This window comes from Oculina patagonica, chromosome 4, assembly GCF_052425735.1.
Source record: "Oculina patagonica isolate OP01 chromosome 4, crgOcupat, whole genome shotgun sequence".
NCBI classification, from domain to species: Eukaryota; Metazoa; Cnidaria; class Anthozoa; order Scleractinia; family Oculinidae; genus Oculina; species Oculina patagonica.
Window position 1 is genome coordinate 23022213 of NC_135761.1, and position 14347 is coordinate 23036559.

General features: G+C 37.7%; 1 long non-coding RNA gene across 2 annotated transcripts; it reads left to right on the forward strand.

Annotated features, from left to right (window-relative positions):
• Positions 1-807: 807 nt before the first annotated feature.
• LOC144652698 (uncharacterized) lies at positions 808-12457 on the forward strand. Of its 2 annotated transcripts, XR_013570609.1 has the most exons (6): positions 808-917; positions 6120-6208; positions 9217-9375; positions 9754-9842; positions 10452-10547; positions 11581-12457. It is a non-coding gene; the product is annotated as an uncharacterized LOC144652698 (long non-coding RNA). The 2 variants fall into 2 exon arrangements; XR_013570610.1 differs by lacking the exon at positions 6120-6208 and having other exon boundaries at positions 810-917.
• Positions 12458-14347: the final 1890 nt, after the last annotated feature.

The following is a 14347-nucleotide window of genomic DNA, read 5'->3' on the forward strand; positions in this document are numbered from 1 at the left end:
CAAGTGGCTCCGGGTTTGAGCCCTGGCCAGGGTCACTGTGTTGTGTTCTTGGGCAACACACTTTACTCTCATTGTGCCTCTCCCCACCCAGGTGTATAAATGGGTACTGGCGAACTGATGCTATGGGGTAACCCTGCAATGGACTGGCATCCCATCCAAGGGGTGGGGGGGGGGGGGGGAAGGGAGGGGGAGACAAGAAATACTCCCTGGCCTAGTCGCTTTACGCAACAGAAACCGGGATAAGCTCCAGCGGTATGGGCCACTTGGCTTGACGCAGGCTTTAACTCGTCTTTTAACCTCGTCGAGGCCTGAAGCTAATTTGTGCTCAAATGATGCAACGCCGATGACGACATGAAACGACCTGAAAGCCGTATATTAATTCACTTATAGTTCGCAAATTTTCAGCTCAGCAGAATCAAACGTTAACAAGATGCAAGGTAAATAACGACAAAAAACGCTTGTATTAAACTCGGAATGGTGTTTTATCGGCCATATATATTATTTTTTTGTGTTACTCTTCTACAGTTGGAAGGGCTCCTGGAAGACACATTGGCCAATTTATTTCCGCGCTCGATCGCGCGGCCCGTGTAGTACGAGTCGTGACCGACATATCTGTGGGCAACTTTACTCTCGTAGTGCCTCTCTCCAAACAGGTGTTGAACAAGTGGGTACCGGTGAAGTAAGGAGGGAGGGCATGATCTCAGGTTACCTTCGCCCCCCTTTCGCCCCCCTTCCCTCCCAGCCCCTAACCCTTTGTAACCACGCCTTGTCATTGATGCTCGGTTACCGCGCCTCGGGTTCTGGTTTGGAGTTTCTGTATGAAGTGCGGTAAAGGTGTTTTTCCTCGAACTGAGTGTATTCAAGAAACTGTATCGGGACACTGACTAGTTGAGACGTTAGTCGGCTAATTTAGTAAGGTAAGCACAACTTAGTTCGTTACACGTACCGGTAATCGTAAACGCGAAATATTTGCATTTCTGCAGTTTAATACATGCAAATAAGCTTTGTGTGGTGGTTTAATATTTCGGGCAGCCATGTACTCGTTTTTATTTTATCACTATTTAATTGTATACTATCTTTATCACTCTTTAATTATACACCATTTATCTATAATTTAATTTTAATTTGGGTACAAATTAAGTTGTTGTTTTGTGTTGATATTTCACTTTATACCCAGCAACACAAGGGTATGAAGTAAAACATCAACACAAAACAACAACTTATTAATTAAAATTAAATTTACAAAAAGTAAAAGATTGCCTACAAGTCGAGCACACAAAGGGTGAAGCGTGGGAGTCGACTTGTTTCCCTTGCAGGAAAATGCATCAAATGACATCAATTTTGTGTGAACTTTTCTGGTATGGTGGGGTGTCAAGCTGTCAAAATTACTTTTTGCAACTAATGACTTTTGGAGACAAACGCCGCTCATTTTCACGCTCTCGATCTTCGAGATGTAGTCAAGTCTTCACTCCGAGCTCATATGACAGAGGAAAACCCCTACCAAATGTTTTGTTCATGCTACTGTTCTAGAAAATATTTGCTTATAATGTGGACGTGTTTTCAAAGTGATAGAATATAAATAATTTTGGCAATTTTTTGCTGAAACTGTTTTGAGCGCAACAAAACGCTAGAATTTCTGCAAGGCTGGAAGCTTATTTGGAAGGCTCCATCAGCGTAAAGCACTTGACGAAACTAAGCATCTGATGAGCATGAAGAATTAATTAAAGGTGTGGAAAATCTCTCATTGCATCAAATAGAAGAGTTTTCAATGCAATGTGTAATTTAATTTGCAAGCAACTAAGTTGCCGCTCACCATTTTGCGATGTAGTGGCTTTCATTGATAAAAACAACCTTGAGTTTTTTTTTATCTGTTTAATGGCTAAGCTTCATACATTTCCTTAACCTTTGAGACCTCCTCCATCCCCAGGAATTTCCAATCCCTTCTGTGGGAGGAGTATGGACATTTTCTGAAACTTTACATTTAGCAGATTGCAGTTGTGTCCTTGTTTGAATGTATTATAAGGACTGGTCAATAAGTAGAGTATGGGAGTGGGCCGGAGCAGAAAGGGGGTGGGTCTTTAGTTTTTGAGCCCTCGAAAAGGGGTGGGTTATGTAGATTTGATCTACACATAGGGGGTGGGTCATCTTATTTATTCACTAACTTAAAACTGTTATAGTTTCAAGAAAATTTTCAGTTGTATTCATCAGTATAAATTGATAAATTTCTCGATGTGAGCAGTTTTGAATGAATTTCTAGTGATTTCAGAAGGCCAAAATATAAAAATTTCCCGGTGGAGCATGCCCCCTGACCCCCCCCCCCCCCTAGATGGCTTGTGGTTCACTCTGGGCTTTAGGCTTTCACCAGTAAACTATTTTCTTAAACACTTTGCAAATATGAATGATAGACAGTGGTTGAAGTTTCTGTTATCAATTTCTGTATAAAAGTATGGTGTGCTAAGAAACGGGAAAAGATGTACATGGAACAGCATTTCCATCAGAGGAAATTAGGGTGGTGTATGTAAAGAATCACACTTTAAAAGTTGATGTCAAATCAGAAACCTCCAACCCCTTACAGATGATAAAGAAATGATTGGTTCCTTAATAAGGGTGGGTCAAGAAATTTTCAACCCCTATCAGGGGTGGGTCAGTCAGTTTTGAGTCAGAAGGAAGGGGTATGTCACAAATTTTCGAGCCACCACTTTTCCAGTTGCTCCAGCCCACCCCCCTGGTACTTATTGACCAGTACATAAGTAAGAGAAACAGAAAACACTAAACAGAAAAATCGAGGAATCTAAACTCGCTCACAAGATACTATTGAAATATTCACAAGAGATTGTTGGTTTCATATTACACGCATGATCGACCTTCATCTGGCAAGGATCTGCCTTGATTGATGTGCATTTGACAATGCTGTTTTCTGATTGGATACGCCTACAGAAGGAAAAAATTTGTCCTGTAAATTTGGTGCACTGCAAGTGATAAAAGTTGTTCATGCCGGGGTCTACATGCAACTACCAAACCAGAAACAATTGAGCAAAAGACTTTTAGAAAGTCTAAAAAAGTAATTATAGTGATAAAGTAAAATTGAGTACATGGCTGCTCAAAATGACCATCATGGGCTAATGAAAAACTGGCCAGCCATCCTTAGTGTTTACATCAAGTTTTTTTTATTAGGGTCAGCTACTAATATAAAGACATTCACATGAAAACATGCAAAAGAAAGTCAGTTTTAGCATTTTAGTATTACCCGTATGTAAATTAATCTATTTAAAATTATATGTTTTATTAGGTGCAACCTTTAGCTATTTATTTTATCTATTTAATTTTTAAATTATTAGTGTTCTCAATTAGTGCCATTACCATGCTAAAACATATTTGACACTATATTATTACAGTTCTTTAATTTTTTGGCCTTTGAGAACGCCCCGTCCCGCCAGGAAATTCCAATCCCTTCTGTGGAGGGAGTATGGACATTTTCTGGAACTACACCTTATTGATTATTGAGTAAAAAGTTATATTTTAATCCAATCATTTGCCTAGAGCTTGAGGGTTTCCCCACGTTTTTCCAAAGACCAATCATGCCATGTTTATGCCATGTTTTCAAATTTTTATCAGTTAAGTATATAATATATAGTTAAGTTTATATAATATGTAATTAAGTTTATAATATGTAGTTAGATTTATATAATTAAGTAGTTAAGTGTATTGCCCCCGCAGGGTTTTGGCCCAGAGGCCAAAACCCGAGGAGGCACCCTAGGACTCCCCGCGTGTATACATACAAGGACAAAGAATATTTGTTGAAAAAGTAAGTAATGTGTTTGTAATGGGCGAAGCGTTCTCGATTTGACAAAACTAGGCGCGCACGGTCGTGACGGGTAATATTTTAGCAAGCGCGCACGGTGGCGTCGGGTACTTGCAACCACGAGGTCGCGTTTGGTCACCTTCGCGTTTCGAGCTTCGCCATCTGCTAGCAGCGTTTTGTTTTCCGGTTTTGGCCTACGCGTGTTCACAGATTTGTTCGAGCGGTTTCTCTGCTTTGGTTGTGTTAAGTGATATTTGAAGCAAATGTTAGTAATACGTCGAAAGATTTCGAGCAATTGGTTTCGTGTTCTTGGCTACGTGCCGGCTACCTATGTTCCAAGCGTTACATTTGTAAGGTTTGCTTTCGGAGGTTTGTTGTATCGTATACATCTTACAAGTTACAACGAGTAATAAACAAAAGCGTGAACTTTGTCATGTAGTACAAGGTACAAGGTAATTCGTTTCGCTAACAAACTGTCAGATTATTTGATCCAAAGCGGAGTGGGTTGTTTTCTCGAATCTTTGAATGTGCCATATTTTGTTACTCGTGGAATTTTTTAGGCTTTTTGGCCTGGAAATTATTGTAAGTTTATTTTGAATGTTATAAACCCGGGAATAAGCTTGTGTGTTGTCATCACGAATAATGTGTTATGTGTTATTTCCGCTAGGTGTTATTTCCGCGCGCTAGGTAATATAATTCGACTTGAACTTGTGAATATTTTGGGACGCAACGGTGTCACACAACAAGAAATTCCGCATGACACAGTAAAAAAGAAGCCTAATTGTGCAGTCCATCGGCATTAATAATTAAAGGCGACAAAAAACAAATTATAAAAAGGCGGGGGCAGCTTTATAGTGAGAACTATTACTAGTAATAATTAATTAATTGGGGAGGGCCATATTGTAAACTAATGGGCCACCAGTAAACTATGTTACCCTCGTAATTTTTCCAAAATTCCAATTTTTTTTTTTTATCATTAAGGTGAAAATATGGGTACATAATCTATTTATAAGTCACTTGGTGAAAAAGTCAAACTCTGAAAAGGTGATCTTTACTAAATCAATGTACCGGTATGTTCTTTTCTAAATGCTAATAATTTCTTTAATACTGCATAATTTGTTTAAATTGTTTGCATATACTGTATATAAAGGATTTTTATGGGGGGATGAAGAAGTGTTGAGGTCTCTCTTGGGGGGGGGGGGGTCATTTCAGTTTTCAAAATTGGAGCCATAAAAAATGCCAACACCTCCCCCTTTCCAAACCATAAATAATGGACACTTCTTGATGTCGATCACCGGGGAAAAATGCAAGCAAAAAGTATATTTGAATACTTTTCATGTGTCAGATTTTTGAAGAGCTCAGTGAACACACAAAAAAATTAATATGACTGGCTTCCAGACTGAAACCCTCTGCGGTGCTTACCATTTAGCCTCGAAAACCGGAATTTTTATTTGGAATGCAAATGGTAAGGTTAATTTTCTGAGAATTCCGATTGGAACTAGTGGACAACCTTCAGAGGTTGTCCTGCATTTCCTGTTGGAACAAACTGACTGGAATTTTCGTTAGTATTTTCACGGTTGCCCAGTTCCAGTCTCCCTGATCAATGATAAACAATAACAAGAAACTTAATTACAAATGGTAAGCACTGCCGTATTTACTCAAATAAGCACCGCGGCGCTTATTAAATTCTTCATGTCTCAAGTGCGGCGCTTATTTGAGGGCGCTTATTAAACATTTTTACGCAACAAAGATTCTAGTTATCCTAACAGTAATTGAAAATAGCGTCTTTTGATTGTCAGCATAGTTACTATGTTGTCAGTAGTTGTCTCTTGCTGAAGAGAGAAGTGGCGCTAGCTGTCCTGGCAAAGTTAGCGGCCTTCACAACATTTACAGAACTACGTATTGTAAGAATGTTGGATAGAAAAACTAATGGGCGAGCAGTAAAACAAACACTTTGAACTGCAAAACATCGCTTTTGATGGAAAGGAATGTCCAAGTTTGTTTTAAACATGTAGTTGCTTTGTAGTGCCTTTTTCAATTAAACCGGGAATTCCTCAAATAAGCATTGCATCGGGACTGCGGCGTTTATTCTGGGGCAGCGCTTATTAACTTTTTAGTCCCAAATTCGGCGCTCATTTGTGGGCGGGGCTTATTTTGGGGCGGCGCTAATTCAAGTAAATACGGTGTCTCTTTCGGTTTGTTGCTGATTTTGAAAAAACGTTTACCATTATTCGATGGTGATCCCAACTGGTTTCTTCCGACAAATGGTAAACACTCCAGGTGATGTTTTCATGCTCTCTTTCTCTCATTGATGCAGTTGTTACTCGGAGTGTCCTGGAACTTGGTGTGCTGGCTTTAGTTGTCACGCTACTTCTTCCGTATGAAACCAAGGGACGCTTGTTGCAGGTAAGTGATACGACTTATACAAGGGTTTTTTTTTAGAGTTCCAGTGTACTTTGTAATCTGTTTTAATCTCATCCAGTGTTCGCCATCCATGTTCCTGGTTGGTCATGTGATCCTTCTTTGGTGTTAATCTTCTTCTGAATTAATCAGTAAGCTGTATATAATTACAAGGTTTCCCTTGATTTGAATAAAAATCGGGTCTGCATAATCTGCAAGCCAGCGAGCCATGCAAGCCACCGTGCAAGCCATGACTAATAAAATTATAAAAAATACAAGCTTACATGTACCTTGCTTTGCAAACCTCTTTCTTAGATTGGTCTTGGATTTTGAGTTGGATTTTGAGTTGGTTTTCAAGTTGGATTTTGAGTTGGATTTTGAGTTGGATTTTGAGTTGGATTTTCCGGTTTGCTTGCAGTTAGCTCCACTTCGATTTACTTACTTACTTACTCCTCTTCGTGCATAGATACACATAAGGCCTCAACCAAAAAGCGCCATTGGCTACGGTCGGCCGCTGCTCGTTCGAGGTGGCCCCATGTCCATTCGTTGTCCCTCATTTCTCTTTCCACTGTCCTTCTCCAAGTTTCTTTTGGGCGACCTCTCTTTCTACGGCCATCGGGGGTCCATCTAAGGGCGACTCTTGGTAGGTCTGTAGGCATCATACGAAGGACATGACCAATCCATCTCCATCTCCTTCGCTGCACTTGCTGTGTGATGGTTTCTGTTCTTGTAATTCTACGCAGCTCATAGTTTGAGATTGTGTTTGGCCAAAATATGCGGAGAATCCTTCGTAGACACCTATTCTGGAAGACTTCTAGCTTGTGGCTAATGGTCTTGGTCATCTTCCAGGATTCCGCACCATACAAAAGAGTACTTAAGAAACGGATCTTGGTTTTCTGGCTAATGTTTCTGGATTTCCAAGTGCTCCGAAGAGAGGCAACAACCTGACTTGCCTTTGAAATCCGAGCTAGGATCTCGTCCTCTCCATCTCCGCTGGTTGACACCATTGAACCAAGGTAGGTAAAGTGCTCAACCTCTTTGACTGCTTCCCCATTCAGCATGATGGCTTCGCTGGTTTTGCTATTCATCCTTAAATGACTGGTCTTATTGGTATTGATCTTTAGGCCCAAGCTCCCTGCTGTAGTTGCCAAGGTGTTGGTCTTTGCCTGCATGTCCTGGTATCGATGGGAGAGCAGCACAATATCATCTGCATAATCAAGGTCTTCCAAGATACTAGTTAGCGTCCATCTAATCCCCCGTTTTCTGTTACTAGTCACTTGTTTAACGATCCAATCGATTCCCAGGACAAACAGAAATGGCGAAAGAATGCAGCCCTGTTTCACGCCGGTGGTCACGTTGAAGGTGTCTGTCAGCACTGTGTTGCAGATCACCTGGGACTTGCAGTCATCGTACAGCATCTTGATAACATTCACCAGCTTCGATGGGATTCCATAGTGCCTCAAGATCTTTCATAAGAAATTCCGGTGGATACTGTCAAATGCCTTTTCCAGATCAATGAAATTGGCATACAGAGTGTTGTTCCATTCTTTACTTTGCTCTAGGATTTGCCTCAGGATGAAAATGTGTTCAGAGCATGAGCGTCCAGCGCGGAAACCTGCCTGTTCCTGTCTGATGTGCTCGTCTAGCGCAGTTGCTAGTCTTGCATGGATGATCTTGCTAAAGACCTTGCTAAAGACCTTGCTAAAGACCTTGCCACTTCGATTGCTTACGGTTATTTATAGTCCCACCCCTGTTTGCTTGCGGTTAGCTCCACTACGGTTTGCTTCATTTGTTGGTTAGGGCAACACTATTATTATCATACATATATTTAGGCTTATAGGTGTCCGTTGAAAGAGAGTTGACTGCACTGCCAAAATAGTTCAGTTTGGTATGGTGTTTTCCTGCGCTTTTCGCGAGCTTCATGTATTTGCTTTGAGTTTTGATCAGTTCACTGGATTATTTTTGTTCTTTGTAATAGACTGGCCAGAGGAATCGTGATGGTTTTCATTCTAGGACACTCAATCAAAAATCGTTTTACGAAGAATAGTTACAAACCAACGTACTTAAACTGATCCCTTTGAATCCTTGATATGCATACAAATTTTCATTGCAAATCTATGCATATTTCTTATAGGTACTAGTTGGGAGAATTTATTTCCAACATTTTTCTCTTGGTGCTTAATGCTTGCTTCACTGTGTATTGATATTTTCAGGAAGAATTTATTAGATTTTAAAGATGGGTTTGCAATGCCGTCGTGTTGCAAACCCTGCATTTTTTAAGTTCTACTTTTGTAGGGTTTATACGCAAAACTCTTTTTCCCTATATGGACAACGTTTGGCAAATTTAATATTCAGCACTGAGCAACCACTCAAGTAAACGAAATTCTGTTCGATAGTGTAGCTTTTCGTGCGAAGGGACTTACATTCAGTTTTAGCCATGATACGGCTACTTAAAACGGATGCTACTTTTTTTAACGGAAAAACTAACCGTTTAAACGTTTTGCCTAAAACGTTAAACGGATACTGGATTATTGTAAACGGATAGCAAATCACGAAGTACCCGGAAAGGCGAAAGCGGTAACTCCGCTAAACAAAAGATTAATGAGCAGATCAAAAGATATGTGAGATATGGACGTGCGTTGTATATCTTGGTATATTTCTTGGTGGTCCTCTGAAAAACAAGGTAAAACGTCGTGGTTGCTCATATTTCCTTAATACGATTTTTTGTGGCAAATTGTAGATAAGGTCTTGTAATTTGCCAGTCAGCGAAGAAGCATTCCTTTAGCATTTTTACAGAGAAAGTTTAAATCAGACACAATCGCTAAATAATTTGCATTTTAAAAGAAAAAGGACTGAAAGATTCTCTTTGTTGGTAATATTTGAGCATGAATATTTAATTATTTCAAATTTTAATCACACCTAAAGAGCATGGCAAACGGACGCTTTAACCTAAATGTCGTTCTAAAGTTATTCTGTCGTAGAAATAAGCCAAATTACCGTTTTTAACATTGTAGATGGACGGTGGTAGATGGCGTTTGGTACGAGGCTTGTACAAGAAAGCGTGGAGTTATTGAATTACAAGGACTTGGTCTTGAAACGATGACCGTGAACACGTGCACTTTGAACATCCAAGAAGTTGAAGATTTGTTCCTTTGGTAGCGTCGCCTTTTGAGGTAATTAACCAGATTGTATTTCTAGTTGTTCTTGACGAATCGTCCGTATAAGTAGTTGAATTTTTTACGTCGACAGAATTTTCAGAGCGTAGATACAACTATCGGTTGTAGTGGTGGCGGTGTGTAGGGGTGGGGTTGGGGGTGGGTCTTGCAACGCTTTTCCATTAGTGGTCGGGTAGGGAAAGGTGGGGAGTGAGTTACTTTGCCCTTTTATGTCGTTTTCAAACCTGGTAGATAATTCTTGGCATTGATTGGTTTTGATTGATTGATTGATTGATCATCGGAAAAAAAACTGGCAACGTTCAATGTACTTGATGTATGTAATTAGTTTTCTCATGACAGCCATATCTAACCATGTAGTTTATTTTCTTTTTGTAGTGAGACAGACTGATCACACAATGCCACAATGTTCTCTTGATTGACATGGACAGACGGACAGCAGGATTATGCTGTTCCTCAAACTAAAGGTTTGTGTTAATTTGTTATCACTACTCACACCTTTAGAGCCACGTTAAAGATGCAAGCCTTGCCTCTCCACACTGCTTGATTCACAAAATGCTAAGCACAAAATATAATTTGTTGGTTGATAGAATTTGAATCTTACTCTTTTGGAGATAACGTTTTTTTTCTTTTTTTTTTTCTTTCTTTTTTTGTCATTTCAATGATGTCTCGTTCATTACAGCTTTTTTTTTATTGTTTATTTTTTATTAATGCTTACAACAATGCTTACTGAAAAAGAGGTTCACTCGTACTAACCAACAACCTGTTCAACTGCCAGTTAAATACTCAAGTAAATACTGACTCGAGACACAAAATTTGTGCCAACTTATGTTTCTACCACCCTACCCTCAAAAGAATGTGGCATTTTATTTCTCTAGGGGAGGGAGGAGGGTTTCAGAAAACCTCTTTATAGCTTCCCCCTTCTGACGACTTGGTCACCTGATGACACTTTGTCCGGCCGGTGGCTTGGACTTATTCTGTTCTCTGGTTTTGTATTGTATGTATGTTCATTGTCTAGGTTGTATGTAACCCACTGGTATTAACCTAGAACTGAATGTGTCTCTCTCTATCTCCAGGAAAATCCAAGTTCAAGAATACAGATGCTGGACTGAAATCATTATCAGCCACTTTATAGCACAGAAGGGAAGCTTCAGGATGAACTTGTTAAAAAGGTAAGTTGATTCGTATAAATACATCAATTTTGTAGGTCGAGCCCAGGTTGTTCAATAGCAGGTTAAACCGGTGCTATTTCTGGCTCAGTATGGTTTTATTCTGCTTTTATCAGATTTTTTTCACTTAGCGGTTAATTTTACTACATTTTTTTTAAAAAATTAGCTTAAGTTGTCAAAATAAAAAAATGGAGGCAAGAAAGGGTTTTACGGAAATCTTTATTCAGGCTGAATTTTCACTTGGTCCTGGTTTAGTTTAATCCTGCTCTGAGCAACCTGGCCTAGAAATTTATCCTTTAATTAAGACCTTAACATAACAAGAAAAACGATTCTTCAGCATAAGCTGCGGTTCTGATCTGATTGGCTGTTACTCGATCGAGTTTTTAAGAACGGACCGTTGCCATGGAAATGGTCCGTATTTATTTAACTTTGTTACCTTATAGGAAATAAACGGCATATTAGTCTTGAAATTTATTAGGGATATAGTTAAAACATTTCGAAAGCCCTTGGAAATGTTCGAAAATTGATCGGAAACATTCTGACGACATTTGAAAATCGTAAATCTTCAGAAATGGTCGTAATTTCCGTTGCACGAAATACACGAAGCAATCAGAATATTTTAGAATTTGGATGCAATATTATAGCAATAGCTCATGTTGTTTACGCCGGCAAAACCCGCGAAATTTTAAATTCATTCAAATGGTATTGAAAAACACAATTGTATTTTCTAAGGCTCGGATTCACATGTTACCAATAAATAACGAGAAATATGAGAAATTAGGGTTTATTTTATTACAGTTGCTTTGAAGTTCCTCTTGTCTCCACGTGCAAAACTAAAATGCAAATTTCATAGTTTCTCAAGTAGGAGATGCCAAGACTTTTATACTGCGTCTCCGTGTTTAAGTTTTAAAAATTAATACGTACGATAGAGCCGAACGCTTAAAAAGCCAATACTTTAAACCTTAAACCTTACTGAAAGAAGTCTTAGTATCGGTATGTTTTCATTTATTAATATAACCTTTTTATTTTCTTGCAGATTGTCGATTCCCTTTGATGTTTCATGGCAGAATTACGGCTCAGGAACAAAGGATAAACAACCAAGTGAAAGACAAGTTTACAGTAGAGGTAGAAAACAAAGTACGCTAGCTTTCAGTGAAGAATCGCAGCTAAAATGGTCTCGTTTAATTTTTCAAAAAGATTAAGCTATTCACGTTTTCAAGGCAATTCAGTTTACCGCAGCGATAGAAAGAAAATTACCAAATTGTCTTGTTTGATTTTCAAATTAAAAACTTGTCGCTAAGTTTAGGCTATTTAAAATTTTATAGCAGTTGAAGAAACAAATTAACTCGTTTGATTCTTTATCTAACATCTTGCTATCTTCAGCTAGATTATTTACACGCCAAAGACAGCTTTGTGGCAGAGGTAACAAGCAAATTAACCAGATTTTACTGCTGTTGTAGTAAAAATCTGACTAACTTGCCATTTACCTCTGTTGTGGAACTGTTTTTGGCGTGTTAATCGTCAAGCTTACGATAAAAAGACGTTGGAAAAATCGCAGCTAACATTGTCCCGTCTTAAAACTTTCTAGCTGATTTTGGACTTTCTTTCGTGCTGGAGATTTATTTGCAAAATTAAATTTTCTGGCGAAACCATTGCTCCAATACTGCTTTGGTTAAAAAAAAAAATTTTTTTTTGCGAAATAATTTCATAGTAACATCTGTTTAAAAATTTTCAATTTTCCCGCCAAAAAACTTAGAAAAATACGGCGCTCAAAATACGCATGCGCCAAGTTTTTTTTAATATTTCCACTCTGTTAAGTCTTGTATGCTTAGTAATTTCTTTCAATATTTATTATTATTAATAAATTGAATTCACTTGTCGTCTACTGTTTTTGATGTATTTTATCTATTAAGTTAATCAAATAAATACACTGCAAAAGTTGTTGTGTTTTTTTATTACCTTAGCATAAAAACAACTCAAATAAAGCACAAGTATTTTTGTCCTTTAATCACTTTTATTATCTTCAAATATTCCTTAATTAGTTAATTGAAATTTCATTAAATTAATTAAAATGGCGTGAAGAAAAAATCTTCCCTTTATATACTAAGTCTTTTGGCGGGAAAATTTGAAAAAATTTGCACAGCGTTTCCCCTGACAACTTTTTTGGACAAAAAATCAAAATGGCTTCCCTTGAAATTTTCCGCCAAAAAACATGTGAACACCACCTCGTGCAAAAAAGTTGTAAGAAAAATCATCAAACGCCGTTTTCTTTTTAAACATTTCAAAAACAAAAAAGGGTTTTTCAGTTCAATTCATAGCCAAATCAAATTTGAAATCGAGTATATCCTCCAAAAACGTTAAATCTTTCAATGTTTTCCACGAGATGGTGTAAACATATAACTATAAATATAAGCAACATGGCAAGCTACAGTCAGCTCTTTCTAAACTGTTAAAACAGTTTACAAAGAGCTGATAAAAATGTGGCTTATAGCTAGTGTTTTTCAAGTTCTCGCGATTTATTTTTCACTTTTCCAATTATCTTAGAGACTTTTTACATGTTTTCAACTTGCCATGTTGCTTCAAAAAAGACTTTTTTCAGACGTTGATTCTCGTGTGTAACACAGGACAAATTTGACGCAAAAAAAAAGAGATAAAATGCGTGTCTACATATTTGCCAAAAGTAAAATGTTTTTTTTTTTCAAGTTAACATGAGCCATTAAAACCTTGTTTTTGCCGCAATGGCTCAAATATGACAATTTGTTGGCTTCATGTTGTTCAGCTTTTTCTTTTTGTCAACAGCAAAATGATTTCTTTAATGGGCCAAAAAGCTGTTTTTTGCCAAAAGTGAAACGATTTCTTGTCTTTTTTAGGCTTAAGCAGAGACACGGGCCAATAAAAACTTGCACAAAGGCTCAGATATATGACAATTGCTTGGCTCCATGATCTTTTGCTTTAAAATCTTGCGAAGAAATATCGTCCTAACGAGTTCAGTTTTAATTTTTTCAAGTATAATTCAATAATTCAAACATCAGCTCAAAGTAGTTCTATTTCATAAATTTCTTTTTGGTCCTGTGTTACAACGACAGTCGGCAAAGGTCTTTTCACATTATAGAGATTAAATACTATAGAACAAACCCAGTGCCTGGTCCAGGGAACAAATTCCAAATTCAGTCCAAACTAAACACGAGCTTCTGTTATTCATCGATTTACAAGAGCAAAAAGCAAAACTGAAATGACATACTTGTTATACAGACCAAAATCCACCAAGACAACGAAAGCAAACGAAAAACAATTTGTGCAAGTTTAAATTTAAAAAACATTTTGTCATTGTTGTCGGAAATATAGAGCAGACAATGCAATTACTAGATACTATTGAAAAGTTTTCTTTTTAGTATTCAGCATTTCGTTTTCTAAAAGAAACTGTCAGATTTCGTGGTTTAATATAAGAAAGAAAAGATGATCAAGCCTGTTGCTTTAACCTATATCGTGTTTAAATAAAGGATGTTGTTGTTTTTGATCATTTAATCCAGACAAAATACTAAAATGAAACACAAATTCGGTTGATTTTGACAGCCAAATCATTGCTAAGTTCAAATTCATTTGATGAGTTTTGCAAACTGGTCGTTTTATTTTCGCTATTTGCAATTGGTTATGTTTTTCACCAAAAGAAACTATTTTCGATTTATGTTAATAGCGATTTTAACTAAACAAACCAGACAATTACATTATAGTATTGAATATTAATTTCGTCGTTCCACATTTTGACTTTTTAAATTATGCTTCATAAGTTTGCAAACTCGCTT